Source organism: Syngnathus scovelli, chromosome 5 (genome assembly GCF_024217435.2).
Source record: "Syngnathus scovelli strain Florida chromosome 5, RoL_Ssco_1.2, whole genome shotgun sequence".
In the NCBI taxonomy this organism is placed as follows: domain Eukaryota; kingdom Metazoa; phylum Chordata; class Actinopteri; order Syngnathiformes; family Syngnathidae; genus Syngnathus; species Syngnathus scovelli.
Genome location: NC_090851.1, coordinates 12537787 through 12553701, shown reverse-complemented (window position 1 = coordinate 12553701; position 15915 = coordinate 12537787). Strand labels below are relative to the sequence as shown.

The 15915-nt window shown below is 39.2% G+C and overlaps 1 long non-coding RNA gene across 1 annotated transcript; it reads right to left on the bottom strand.

The window, feature by feature from the left end:
* Positions 1–247: 247 nt before the first annotated feature.
* On the bottom strand, positions 248–12719 carry LOC125968777 (uncharacterized). Its single transcript, XR_007481368.1, has 2 exons — positions 12076–12719; positions 248–858 (listed from the first exon to the last, which is right to left on the bottom strand). It is a non-coding gene; the product is annotated as an uncharacterized lncRNA (long non-coding RNA).
* Positions 12720–15915: the final 3196 nt, after the last annotated feature.

Genomic DNA, 15915 nt, shown 5'->3' with positions numbered 1-15915 from the left:
ACAATTGCAGTAAAGACTCTATGCATTGCAACAAAAGCTAAAAAAAATACCTCCCTGACATATTACATATGATTAAAAACTCTTTGTCAAAAATGTATCACCTCTCCTTTTTCTTCTTTGTTTAATTCAGGGATCCAGAGCAATAAATGTATTATGGTATTAGTCAATAAAAGGAAAAATCCAACAGGCTCTCAGGGGCTGTATGGAAATCTTGGCAATTTTCATGTGGGTGCTCAAGAAGAATCAATTAAAATGTAGAGGTGTCATATTTATTATTCATATACGCATCTTTTTTTTTATTCTTACATGGAAAAAGTCAAGTAGGTTACGACTACAGCAAAGAGGGAGACGAGAGATACCTTCTTGCCTGCAGGATTTTCAAACCTGTCAGATCAATGAAGTAGTGGTCAGTTTATTCAAGCATGTAATTCACACCTTTGAAAATGATATTTTCATATATTTTTTTCTCAATTTGAAACTGTTTAAATAAAATATAAAAAGTAGTAATAAAATATTGTTGACATTCTTCTGTCAAAACATAGAATAGATAAAGGATTTGAGCACACGTAACATTCACTTGCATCATAATTCAAATTATCTTTTTTTTTTTTATGGCGGGAGCGCTGTCTCATGCAAGTGCAGAGTAGAGCTTACATGATGAGCATGTGCGGTGAAGCATTCGCTGCCTAGGGTTCCCACCTGACTTTTAGTTACTTTTCCATCTCTCCTACTCTAAGTGACTAGCAACACGTCTAGCAACTTTTTGTGGTGTTATTGGTGATTACTGGTGACTTTGAGACTCCGTCCAGAGAAGAAGCTGTTAACTCCTTTCCAACTCAACCCCCTCCATATGCATACCTGTAAACAGAGTTCCCATAAAGATTTGATTGCTTATTTACTCCTAAAGGCACCAATGTAAATTAATGTAATGCAGTAGTCCTCAACCCGTTTACTTTTAATAGAGCAGCGTACGGTTGGTTGGGGATCCCTGGTGTCGATGGCTCAATATTCAAATACAATAAAATTTAGGCTTTAAGAAAAAGACTTTTGCCCTTGGCTTTCACCCTTGCTAATTAAAAAACCTGTACTTTATATGTGGATTTTCATGCCTGGATGACGCTAGGTGTTTGGAAGAGGTGTAGCCAGTGAATTAAACGATGGACAGAAAAAAGCCAAGTGGGGCTGAAAAAGCTCCGATACGTAAAAGACAGGCTTTACAGGATAATGCTGCCAAGTGTGCAAAGCTCACAAATATGTTTTTTAAGAAGACCAACCGAAGAGGAAAATGGTAAAGAGCCAGGGTTAGGGGCTCAGGGCACAACACGGGCTAATATCAGGCACAACACTAATTAGTATGCTAATATAAGGCTTGGATGCTCTGCTAGCTATTCATCTTGCATTTTAGAATATACGTATACAGCATATTTTAATAATGGGAAATAATATTAATAATGCAACATAAAACATAACTCAAATGCTACAGTAGCCTACTTACAATCTTAATTATGTGTTTTACTATATATTTTTTATTTTATTATCTATATATTATGTAATCTTTTATTTTCTGTTATACTCACCCATTGTCAGCACTTAAATAGTGGAGTCAAGTGACATAGTGGTAGGGATAACAGAGGTATTATATTATTCTGTGCGCCTACCATTGGGCCGGTTGGATTTGAAACTTCCGGGCTGAAAAACAGTCCCAGCACGCCACTGCATCCATCCATCCATCCATGAAATTTGGGAGACTCCCACGTGATCAAGAAAGTTGGCAAGTATGAAATGGATATATATTTTCACTTAGGTACTGAGTTTATTTGAGTGTGATTTAGGGAAATAAGAGCATTCAACCAGCGTGGAAAAGACTGCAGCCAAGGCTGACCACTTCTCTCTTTTATGTCGTAATCATGCAATTATATAGTGACTAAATGGCGACGGATCCGTCCGTAGGTCCGTCCGTCCGTCCGTCCGTCCGTCCATCCATCCATCCATCCATCCATCCATCCATCCATCAATCATTGAAAAGCGATTCTATCTATTTTCTGGAGCACTTTTTCCTACTAACAAATAATCTAAACGTGATCCCTGATGATCGTGGACTGATCACAAGTCAATTGTAATGAGCATATGAACAGTCGAGCAATCCATTCACACTCATGCCTGATTGTGTGGTGTACCTATTGATAGGAACATTGAGAACTTGGAGACCCTGAGGTTCAGGTTAGAAATATATGTTTATATATTGAAGCTTTGCTATGTAGTCACGTCACTTGCATTTTGTTTAGAGGAGCCAAAGGCGGACCTACACACATGCAATTGAAGTGAGTCAAAAGGCTATCTGAGATCACAAATTCGTATGTGGGCGTTTCATCTTAGATCCAAGAATGTTCAAAAATGCTTTTGAAAAAGTTTCTTGCCAAGCAAGCACATTGGTAAAGGCCGACTTCTGAGAAGAGCAGCCAAGTAACACACACATGCCTCAAGTTTCACCTCCATAAAAAGATATCCTTCCACCTCCAATCATAGTTGTTATTTAACTATCAATCTGTGCAATATTTTTCAGATATCTATTCTGGGGAAAACCTGTGGACCCTTAAGGGGGATCAGTCAAAGCAAATTACTCATACTCTGTTGCAGGGGTGAAACGTATAGTTGAGCAGATGTTTCATTTAAAGAATATACGTATGTGTGTGAAGCGATGTTTCTGGATGTGTTGAGGTGCAGTATATTACAGATTCCAGGTGGAACCCTGTTCCTGAGATCCTTCAGGCAGAAAGCTTCAGAGGAAGTGCTGTTTTGTTACAGTGACTGATAGATAGCAGTGCTTAAGGTGAGCTCACACCTTGGCTACGCTTCTAGCTATTAAATATTTGCCTTAACTTGATGATGGTGTCCATATCTTAGCCCATCTGTTATTCTGCATACGTATTCCTTTTATCTGTGGGAATTAAGTATTGTGATGATCCCAGATCAAAAGTGGAGGATGGGGAATATCAAAAATCTTGTTTTGAGAATGAGTTCATCCCCTTTTTCTGTGGTAGAGGCTGCTAATGTTTAGACTTTATACCCCTAGAGGGCGCATTCTCAACAGATGCTCGATTTTTTGGGTTGCAGCTGGACCACAGAAGACTTTCACAAGTAAAGGGTTGCAGTTTTCACTGTAACAAAGTAGAAAAGGTAAGAACCTGAATTATTTTCTTAGTCAAGAGGTATAAAATGGTAAAAAAAGATTACCCTAAATCTCAGAAGCAGTAACATTATGGCAACAAGGCTGCAAGATAAACCGGAGCAAAAACAGACAATGATCTGCTGAAACATATCTGACAATTCGTTCTGGCTCTTTGCCACACATTTCAAGCTTCTTCTCACTTTTATTTATTTCTGTTCTGGCAGTACAACAGAAGTTTTTTTGAAGGTTAGAGATATTGAGGGTTACTATATCCACGTACACACACATGCACACACACACATGCGCGCACACACACACACACACACACACACACACACACACACACACACACACACACACACACACACACACACACACACACACACACACACACACACACACACACACACACACACACACACACACACACACACACACACACACACACACGAGCTTTATCTGGTTTGTTAAAAGCACATCCTAGACAAAGGGGGAGAACTTGGATGTTTCTAAAAGCACTGCTTTACAGAGATAGCCTGAAAGGTATGAGCAGGAAAAGAAGATGTGACTTTTGACCTCAAAGGTGTTTATTCAAGTTCCCAAGGAGGTTTTGGAAATATGACCATAACCAGCACTGAAATCAACACCCTTTAAACAATGACGGAAAAAGAGTAGTCCCACAACCCACATTGCAAATAGTTCAAAAGTTTTAAAATTACATTTTCAACTTAAACATTTTAGAAAAATATCCCTTAAAAGTCACTTAATGGATGAAGACAATTGAATTCAAGCTTATAAGTCTTATGGAAAATGAGCATCATTCATAACTGTTTATTTTTACCATGTGTTTGCTTTTTATTTGGCTGTTTTTTTTTTTTTGTTTTTTTTTTTTAATCTCACCACCCAAGTGAAACATCCATCTGTATTCTACTGCATATTAGGGTCATTGTTACAGATGACCTGGCACTGGGTAGGAGGCTGTCAAGGACTCCAGGACTTGACAGGACTTCAATCACACATTGACACAACTTTCCACACTCGTGCCTATGGACAACTTAGTTTAAATCAACCGAATGTGCACATATTTTAAAATGTGTCACGAAACCATAGTCGACACAAAGCAAGGAGAGAATATGCAAAGTCATCACAGCATTGCCTGAAATGAGATTTAAATCTAGAATTATTGACTGCAAAGCACATGTGCGAGCCATATGCCGTAATGTCCTATCTGTTAACCAGTGTAAAAAAAAAAGAAAAAAAAGGACTATGTAGTCCACTGTACTTGTTATTTTACTTTTCTCCTGAACCACTTACTAGGTTGCTCAAGAAAAAAAAAGACTGGTTACTTGCTGGGTTGCTCAAGAAATAAAGAGGGGGGGGGGGGGGGGGGGGGGGATATGAAACTACAGTAATCCCTCACTACTTCGCGTTTCGTTTACCCCGGCTTCACTACATCACGGATTTTTTTTCCAAATTAAAAAAAACATTTAAAAGTCAAAATAAAACTTGTAAATTGAGGAAACATGTGTCTAACCTTTAGGACAATATAGTATTGCTCCAAATGTTCGTTTACATTCCTTAGAAGTCTGTTTTCGCGTGTTAGCACGATCGCGAATTAGCATCTCTCCGCTAACTCGTTAGCTTGCCCAGTACTTGTTGTTGGTCACCGTACTTCACGGATTTCACTTATCACGGGTGGTTTTTGGAACCAATTATCCGCGATAAACGAGGGATTATTGTATATGTTAACTAAAAATAAATGTGTTAACCATTTCACAAAGCTGCCAATGTAAACTGGAAAGTGTAACATTGTCACCCAAGGATATTCACACATAAATATTCCCTCACAATCACAAGAAAGCACACAAACGCGTACATGCACACTCAGACTTCCAGCAGCAATTACAGGGGTATTTAGAAAATTGTGCCCTCTTTGACCTGTTTTCTTTTAATAGTATCACTCAAAGACTGTAAAGTTGAGAAAAGAAGACTTTCTCTCTCATTTTCTCATCTGTATCACTCTGTGTCCTGCCCTTGACAAAGACAAGGACAGGCTCAGACAGCCTGGGAACGGCCAAGTACTAAAAGATCCGAGCAACACAACTTCAAAGGCCAACCCTTTTGCACAGCAGCTTAAACACACCCACACATACACAAACTGCGGCTTACATATTTGGGGTTACTTCCTCTGAAGTTCATTACGAGTGACAGAGCTATTAATCTCTTTGACGGCATGCATTTGCGTCAACTACAAAGGGAACAGATCAGTGCATAAATAGCTACCCAACAAGTTCAAAAATATATATATTTTTTAAAGACCTCGAGTTTTAAAACACAGTTTCAAAGTAGGGTTTAAAAAGTGAAAGGTGTCACCGTGGGTTGGTGAGTTGCACCCCTGGCTTTGGATGTGGGTGGGAGTGGGCTCAAATCCTGCACTGAGACTCAGATATAAGTTTTGAACTTAATTTTGTAACAACTGTTAAAAATGGGATGCATTCCAAAAATACTCACAATAAACAAAAATCTGCAAAGTAGGAACAGTTTTATTGATGTAATATTAACGCTTTATAACAACCCCCTCCCCCATAGTTTTATACTACATAAACATGTATAGTACCTTTGCAGCATAAATAAAAGAACAATCACAAACTGTCATACTTTATTGTGGAACAATACAGTACAGAACAATAACTGTAATTGTATAAAATTTCTTTACTGTTAGAATTAATATTAGTAAAGTAATCCCTCGTTTATCGCGGGTAATTGGTTACAAAACCCACCCGCGATAAATGAAATCCGCGAAGTACGGTCACCAACAAGAAGTACTGGGCAGGCTAACAAGTTAGCGAAAATATGCTAATTCGCGATCGTGCTAACACGCGAAAACGGACTTTTAAAGGAATGTAAACTAACATTTGGAGTAATACTACATTGTCCTAAAGGTTAGACACATGTTTCCTCAATTTAGAAGTTTTATTTTTACTTTTAAATTGTTTTTTAATTTGGGGGAAAAAATCTGCGATGTAGTAAAGCCACGATAAACGAAACGCGAAGTAGAGAGGGATCACTGTAATATGTTTTTATACACTGGGCTTTCTTCATGTAAATACACCGCAAATACGTAGTACTACATGCACTATTTACGTACTGTAATTCATATTAATTTTACTAATAAATATCTTTATTGTTTGAATTGATATTGGTAAAATCTTTTTATACACTGGGCTTTCTTCATGTAAAGATTTATAAAATATATGTATTCTCCACTGCTGGAAATTCACAGAAAATCCGCGTTGAGCCACAAATTATTTTTCACATTAATTTCTAATAAAAAAAAAAAAAACCAACGATGTAGCTAATCCGCAAAAGGTGAAGCGTGACGTGGCAAGGGATCACTGTATTTGAATTTTAATACATTTTAAAACCACTGTTAAAAAGGACCCTGCATGAAAGCCAAATACTCCTTTACAAGGGACTTTTTCCAAAACCAGAGGTCACTCATTTGAGCGTTTTTAACTCGAGCTGGTTGGTGGAAGAAAATAGAAAAAAATTGATGGATTAGTGGACATCACCTCCCACTTTCTCTGATCTTTCACAGTAGTCTCATGAGAAGGACGCCTCCCTCCACAGTCATCTAGTACACTTAATCTTAAGTGGCAATATTAGAAGCATGAGCTTGTGCCAAAACAAATGTGGCTCGCACACACAACTGTTCCCAAAGGATAAAGAGTACAGGCCTGATTCTCACATGACTAGAGGAGAGTGCAAATGAGTGAGGCAAAAAATGGCCAGAATAACGTGAGAATAGAGGCGGAGAGTATCATGTGTGGGAGGGACAAATGATGGATACAAGATGTGTGAAGATCCTTGAGCACGATGAAAGAGTCAGAGAGGTTATTTTGAGTTATTGGAACAAGACTTGGAGCAATGTGAGAATAACAGCTTTAGCAAGGCAGCGTAGGTCACTGTGACATTAAAACAGGGATACATGTGAAGCTACACCTTGAAAGCAATGGTGGAATTGGCCTTCAAGATGCCTGTGGCACTATGTTACTGACAGTAAGCGAGTAAGTGCAGATCTGGTTAAAACATAATAATTGAGCAATGATTGCTCAGGATCAGTGCTGTGGTGGTTGAAACGTTCCCTTTTATACAAAGTAAGTAGAGTTAGCATTCCAGTATCAATGGTCACTATATGCACGTCATCTTACAACATGTGGGAAGCATTACATACTGTCATGTTGGAATGACCCCAGCCTAAAATTAGTCCCACAGATGATATTCTGATAGAATCAGGGAAGGTACTTCGCTAAAATGCAAAATCAAGGCACAATCAAGATTTTACTACTTTAATGGTAATCATATAAATGTAGCCAAGGGTGGGGCTGGAGGAGCTGCATGCACTCTGCCCATCCCAGGAAGCTGGCCCGTTCAACACCATGCAGTGTCTAGGGTCTGCCCGTCAAGGGTCGTCCCCATTAATTCAAAAACTCTTGAAGATGATCAATAAAAAAATAAAATAAAAAACTTCGACGGAAACTACGACTACGATGCAGCCGTGACAAAAATTAGTTTGACACTCCTGTCCAAGGCTGACCTAAGCACAAAAAGGGATGGCAAAAGCTATGTAGCAGTTGCTGGGGACAGGTGGATAAGGGTTTCTCATTGTACATAATGTGTCAAGAACAGAAAGAGCATTTCACATGTCATAGAAGGATTAAGTAGTCATAGAGCTATGACCGCAGGCATGTGTAGGATGCAACTACATAAAACAGCCAGCAGCAGCAAAAGTTCTGTCAGAGGTTTTCCAGTAACCCAAGTTGCGTGTACAGTATGCTTGGTTATAAAGCTGAAGAACTGAGCCACACAAGGATTAAAAGCCAAGCAACATTAAAGGCGTTAACCACCTGTTTCAAGCCTGTTTCAAGCCTCTGAGGCCTGAATGGGACCACAGGGAGATTCTCTTCCTCAAGCACACCACCTGCTACCGCTACTTCCTCTTTAATGTTGGACAAGAATGTAAGGGTCCAACAATGGCACTTTATAACACTAACATTTGCAAAATCACAAACAAGCTTTGTGTTGATATCTGTGGACCAGGGGTGTCAAACTAATTTTCTTTCACGGGCCGCATTGTAGTCATAGCTTCTTTCGGAGAGCCATTATAATAACAATAATAATAATAATAAATTATATTTATAACACACTTTACATTCGGAGGAATCTCAAAGTGCTACATGGCAAGTGAAAACAAGAAAACAAAGGAAGGACAAGTATAAAATAACTGTACGACAACCAGGATATGAGAACAGGAATTACGGAAATGCTAGAATAAAGAGGTGAGTTTTAAGTCCGGTTTTGAAAGAGTCAGTGGATTGGGGTGCTCTTAGGTGGTCGGGGAGGGAGTTCCACAGTGTGGGGGCTGCATGGCAGAAGGCTCAGTCGCCCATGGTGCTCAACTTGTTTTTTGGGACGTGGAGAAGGTGTGAATTGGATGAGCGGAGGCTTCGGGTGGCAGGTTTTGGGGCAAGGAGTTCTTTGAGGTATGGGGGAGCATGTCCGAGGATACACTGGTGAGTGAGGAGGGCAATCTTATAATCAGTTCGGAATTTGATGGGGAGCCAGTGCAGAGAACGGAGGATGGGTGTGATGTGGTCGCTTTTCTGCACCATCATCAGGATTATGACTGTCAACCCAAATAAATGTGTGAGCATCTCATCATATATACAGTAAAAGCTACAAAACAAACTGACAAATAACTCGTTTTCAAATCAGACGAGTAAAAACTGGTCAAATATTTTTAAAAAAAAAGATATTAAAAGTGAAGACAATTTGCAATTCTATTCATGACACACGAATTTGATGCACAATTTGTCTTCGCGGGCCACATAAAATGATGTGGTGGGCCGTATCTGGCCCCCCGGGCCTTGAGTTTGACACGTGCTGTGGACAGTTCTTCAAATTTGCCTCTCTATTGCGCTTGCTGTAATATTCAGTTTTATGATCTGAGCTTCACATGTTGCTTCTCTACAATATTCATGTTAAATAGATTGAGGGATATCAATAATATTTGTCAAGTGCCGGTTTGTGAAGCACTTTGAGACTTTTCTATGAATAAAGACAAGACAAGACAAATGTGCTTGATTTGACTTGAATAGGCAAACATCAATAATGTGTAACTAAATATTAGGTCATTGAAAATAAGAGGCTATGTAAATGTATTAGTGATAAGTTGTTCAAGTTGTAGCTTTTGGTAGCTGATATGGCTGTGGTTCAATGGTAGCACTGTCTTTTGTATAAATTAGAGGAAAAGACAAAAACTGTTACATTAAAAATTAAAATGTATTTGAGATTATACACGTTTTTTGCAAGACATCTATTTTCTTCTTTACAGTAGATTACGACAACAATTTTCATCCAAAATAAAGTATATGGCAAAGTTGCATTTATCCATTGAAAGAAATTAAGTGTAGCCAACCCAACAAAACACAGTGTTAATAATAAAAAACAGAAGGGCAACTGAATCTATGCCAATGTACAAATCAGTGGGTTTCGCAACTTTAAAGACCACATTTTGCTGCTCTATCTATATTTCTACCTGATCATCAAAATTGGCCATACGTTGCATTTTGACTGATTTGTGTAAAGGAAAATATTCTAGACCACTCACTGGCATGTAGGTCAGAGTCAGTGAATCAGATGTAACGTATATTAAGAGGAACAAACACAAATCTGTAGCCAGACTAAGGCTGGCCATCTGGCTGTTTTGGCACAAAAATGAAGAGCCAGTCGACTTTACAAGAGATGATGAATTGTAAAACAGTTCACAAAGACTATGAGAATCCCATACTGTATTTGTGCCAACCTTCTGCCAAAGTGAATAACAAAGCCCAGAATGACTTTTTTCCACTTCAGATAGATTGTTAGTTGGCTCTTAAATGACTGGTTATTAATATTGTTCTGTATATATTACATAAATAGTGGCCTCTACTCTAAAAGGTGCCCTATCTCAATTTGTCAATGCATGTGTTGCCCAATTGAGTAAATAAACAGTCCCTGATTCTGTAAAAACAACAGGTGGGTGCTTTAATTTACAGTACAGAAAGGTACAGGTTGGCTTGATATGCTAAAACTTAATTTTACTAGCGTGGGTGTGTAGCTGAAGTCGGATCAACACAGCGGCAAAAGCTATGTTAAAACTGTGAAGAACAAGTAAGCAAACCCTCTTACAGAGACGCCTGGAATGACTATAATTCGACTAAATAAATGCACTCTATCCAATAGTCATTATTTTGTTTGTATTAGATTTATTTAAGTTTGACAAAGATATATATATATATATATATATATATATATATATATATATATATATATATATATATATATATATATATATATATATATATATATATATACACACGTATGTACCATGTAAAAATGATCTGCTTTGCAAAATATTTTTTAAAAACACCCAAAAAAGAAGGAATGTGAGAGAAACAGTAGAGCATACTGAATAAGTCAAAGTCAGAAGTCAGCTTTATTGTCAATTTCTCCACATGCCAAAGACACACAAACCGAAATTTCGTTCCCCCCTATCCCACGGTGACAAGACATGACTCACAACAGACAAACAAGTAAACAAGTATAACAAAAGTGTGTTGAATAAATAATGAATAAATAACACAACAATAAATAAATAATAAATAATAAAGTACTTGGGCCTTTCTGTTCTGTATTTTATTTCAAGCACCAAACTAAACTAGTCCAAATCAAACCTCGGTGCGACACAAAGTTTTCATCTGTGCTAACATAAAGCTTAGTTTGATCTGAGATATTCTGCTTGATTTATCAAAGGTTATTTGATCATTTTTAGGCTCTCTGCTGAGATTAATCACTGACGTGCACGATAATGACCAAGACGTGCAGGACCATTGATCCAGTGCTGCCAGAAATTTGACACAAAGGACGTGACCGGCATTTTCAAATTTCAGTTTCCTTTTAATGTGATTGGTGTGTCCAGCCAGCTTCTCTCGGGAGACGCCAACTTGACACCATGGCCTGATTTGGGAGCTGCAAGCAAACTATTTCGGGGCCTTTTTCCAACTCTGGTGAGCTCCCTCTACTTTATCACACTCATTGAAATGGAGTGTTAGGTTCAGAGAATGGCAGTTTATGTATTATAATCACTTAAATGGTATGTCACTCAGATGGTCATGGATGTTCAGGGTACAGAATCAAATGTATGAGTGTCATCTGAGCAGAATCTCCTCTCAGGGGTATGAATGGTTTGAAGGTCAATCCAGTAGATCTGGGCAACATCCGAAGGCCCACTGAGCTCTCTATAGTTTATTTATCTCTATCCCATTGTCAAATGCAAGTATGTCTGCATTTTCTCTTAAACTTGGTCATATCCCACGCAAGGCTGTGTAGGGAGTTGCAAAGCCTCACGTCTGCAGCCGATTAGGAAGTGAGATTAAGGACTGCCAGGAGAAACCGGGCCATGGTGGAGGTGTGGGTACTGGAGGTGATGGAATGAATAAAAGACAAGTTGGAACCAAATCAGACTTGCTGCGCTTATCCACCATCTACTGCACAGTGTTTGGACTTCCTTGATCAAGATACAAGGAATCAAGTTTGGGTTGGTTTTAAAGACCCACCTGCCATCTAAATCTCATGCAAAATTTTGCCTGCCCTTTTATTCGCATCTTCAATGTCAGGGACCCAATGATTCTAGACTAGAGCAGGGGTCGGGAACCTTTTCGACTAAGAGAGCCATAAAAGCAAAATATTTGGAAATGTGTTTCAGTGAGAGCCATATAGTAATATATTTTAAAAGTAAATTCAACTAAATGTCAGTATAATAAGCCTATATTTTTATTTATTTTTAATAATGTTGTAATACTCACCATTATTGCGACTTCTGGTGCTGCATGGATTTGCTGATGTCTTTGTGGTCTGGTTGGTACTTGGTGAGGTTAAGCTTCATGCAAGCGTTGAGACTTTCATCCATTAAACGTGATCGTAGATTGTTCTTGATGCTTTTAAGATGTGAGAATGACTGCTCACATGCAGATCCAAACATGGTCAATACACCAATACTCACACGCTGCAGTGTGTGGTATGTGACAGGAAGCGCGTTCCAAGTTTGGAGAATCAGCTGGTCTTTGGGTTGAAGTTTTTTCATTTCTGTCCACAGGTACTTGCTCGCCAACTCTGCTTTCCGTCGTGCGATTCTTTCCAAATCTTCATGAAAGCTTCATTTCTTTCTACTGTCTCCCGCAGTCGAATTCTTCGGTCCATTCAGAAATGTACGATACTCGTCATCCGTTTTTCTTTTCGCCATCTTCTTTGTCGAAGGGTTAGCAGACTGATTCAAAACGGGGCGTTTACCTGCAGGCTATTATCGAATTAAAACAATAGACAGTTGCTCCTCAGCTCCTGAGTTAATGACCGGGCAAACAAATTCTAAAGGGGGCGTTTACCTGTATGCTATTATCCAATTAAAACAATGGACAGTTGCTCCTGCAGCCAACTGCAGCCCTCAACAGGATTTAGCCGCGGAAATTCGATGGCTGGATTAAAACAAGTGGTTTTATTTGAAGAGCCGAAATCTACGAGCCAGACGCAATCAGACAATTTGGACTGGTCAATCATGCATGCCTTTGGAATGTGGGAGGAAACTGGAGTACCTGGAGGAAACCCATGCAGGCACGGGGAGAACATGCAAACGACAGGAAGCCCAGAATCGAACCCTGCACCTCTGATCTGTGAGGTGATGTGCTGTAACCAGTGCTGCCCTAAATTGAATATATACTAGTCAGTCAGTAAAGACACAATCATTAGGTGGAGTTGTCAAAGATTATTAACAGTAAAAAATCATTTGTACTTTTACAAAGTACTGCTGTTTTATATTTAAGTGCTTGGTTCGTGTGGAGTTTGCATGTTATCCCGGTGCCTGCGTGGGTTTTCTCCAAGCACTCCTGTTTCCTCCCACTTCCCAAAAACATGCTTGGTGGGCCGATTGAGCACTCCCAATTCCCCCTAGGTGTGAGTGCGCGTGCGGATGGTTGTTCGTCTCTGTGTGCCCTGCGATTGACTGGCAACCACTTCAGGATGTCCCTCACCTACTGCCCGATAATGGCTGGGATAGGCTCCAGCACGCCCGCGACCCCTGTGGGGACAAGTGGTACAGAAAATAGATGGATGGATGAAAAAATACAAATTACAATTGTAACAAATGTTTTCTACTTGTATGACCTTTCTGACACTAACTACAGTTTCAGCAATGGGATTAGCCCTTGGTCATCCAAGACCTACTTATGATAGAGCAATTGTATTTTGTGAAATGTTAGCTGAATTTTTCTTGTTCCACACATGACTTTACCACTGTGCCTAGATACAGTTAAGCATCATACCCATATGATGACTTATTTACTTGTGCTTTATTTCAGTCAAAACTTGTACTCCCTTTCTTTGCAGTCTATTTGTATCAACTACTATGTAAATATTTTTTTTTCCGTTTGAATAGATTGGATAGTTTATGGATGTGTAGGTAAAACACTATTACACACATCTGAAAATAGTATATATATATATATATATATATATATATATATATTGCTGTCAGTTCCTCTTACACTTCTGCCTGGTTCTACCATCTAGTGGTGAGAACTGAGGAGTATTGGCTGTCTTCATTTTCAACCACTTTCATTCGTAGTACCACAGTCTCCAACACAGAAAATTAAAAAGTACTCATGTTGCTTCTATGGTAACACAAATAACTGGAAGCCAGTCATTTGAAGTTCATCCATACTGCACTAATGAAGCTAATAAGGCTAATGACAGAGGATCCTCTGTTCTCCTTTCATGTCAGCCATGAAACAAAAATATCTGCCCTCCTTAGGACCGAATTGAAAGACAAATTTTAGCTTCTCGGGTCGATTGGTTAGCTTTGAAAATCGAGAGTTTTTTTTCATCATGAGAGGAAGCTCTTGGAGCAGGCCAAAGAAGCGGGAGGGGGTTGTTTGGCACCACCTGATATATATATATATCCATCCATCCATCCATTTTCTGAACCGCTTAGTCCCCACGGGGGTCGCGGGCGTGCTGGAGCCTATCCCAGCCGTCATCGGGCAGTAGGCGGGGGACACCCTGAACTGGTTGCCAGCCAATCGCAGGGCACACAGAGACAGACAACCAATCGCACTCACACTCACACCTAGGGACAATTTGGAGTCTTCAATCGGCCTACCAAGCATGTTTTTGGAATGTGGGAGGAAACCGGAGTGCCCGGAGAAAACCCACGCGGGCCCGGGGAGAACATGCAAACTCCACACAGGGAGGGCCGGAGGTGGAATCGAACCCGCACCCTCCTAACTGTGAGGCGGACGTGCTACCCAGTGCGCCACCGAGCCGCCCAATATATATATATATATATACGGCAAAATTATCTGACACATTTGTAGGTTTAATAAAATGCAAACAAATTAAAGAAACAAAAAAAGTTTATTTTATTTTATTCATACCCCCGTGGCCGCGTGGGTTTTCTCCGGCGATACAGAAATTGCATGGATGGATGGATGAATTCTGTTGGGGGACCACAATGTAGATGGGAATGTTAGACCAAAGATGTTGTGGATTGGCATGAAGACCAAGTAGGATTTACTACAAGTGGATGGCGGTATTGCTGTGATTTTATTTTCGTATTAATAAAGAGGAGATTGATGGTTGAGACTTTATTGAAACGAGAAAGGACATCAACGGGGCCAGACAAAACTGGGGGATCAATGTTTTTTGTGCAACACCGACATCTAGTGGCTGATCAAGACATCACAGTTATAATATAACCCGTGCAAAATAATAACACGAGCATCTCTGAAAGCACATGAGCAAACGGTAGGAATTAAACATATTTGTGTTTTCTTTTATAACACCATTGGTATGTTTTTCCACATTGCAGTGTGAATAAAATGTTCAAAGACAGAGTTTAATGTCTATCTAATGTAAAAACTTATGAGGATATATTGAAAATTGTGGTGGGTAATTGTGAACATGTTGAGAAATGCTCGCACCCAAACTCCTCATCGAAATGTTCCATGAACTGACATATCTTGCATGTAAGTTAATTGGTTCCTTATGCAATGAATGAACGAACGGATAAATGGATGGATGGATGGATGGATGGATGGATGGATGGATGGATGGATGGATGGATGGATGGATGGATGGATGGATGGATGGATGGATGGATGGATGGATGGATGGATGGATGGATGGATGGATGGATGGATGGATGATCCTTAAATCTGTCTGTAAGTAAAGCCCAAAGGAAGCTAAAAAAAAAAAAATCATCAGGGGGCTGATGGCTTTTAAAACCCTATTATTCTAGTTTTGTTTTAATTAATTTTCAGAGCTCTTGCCTTTATTCTCATTATTTTGATGTTGTGCATCTATATTTGTCCAATAAACCTGGAAAAACATATTTTATATTTAACTAGGTTTTGATTTCTGGTATGACAGATAATGCAACTATTGTAAAGGCGTATGATGATTTTCTATAGGCATTATAAGTGGACAACATTAACCCTTGCGTCCTCACACAATGGGATGCAGTAACAATTTATCTCACGTTCTTAAATATATTGCAATCAAAGCTAAATCGCTACAATTATGTTTTGTTTTCTTCCACTGTCGGTAATGAAATTGTTTGTCAGTTATTTAATGAAAATTTTTCTTTACTTATCCAT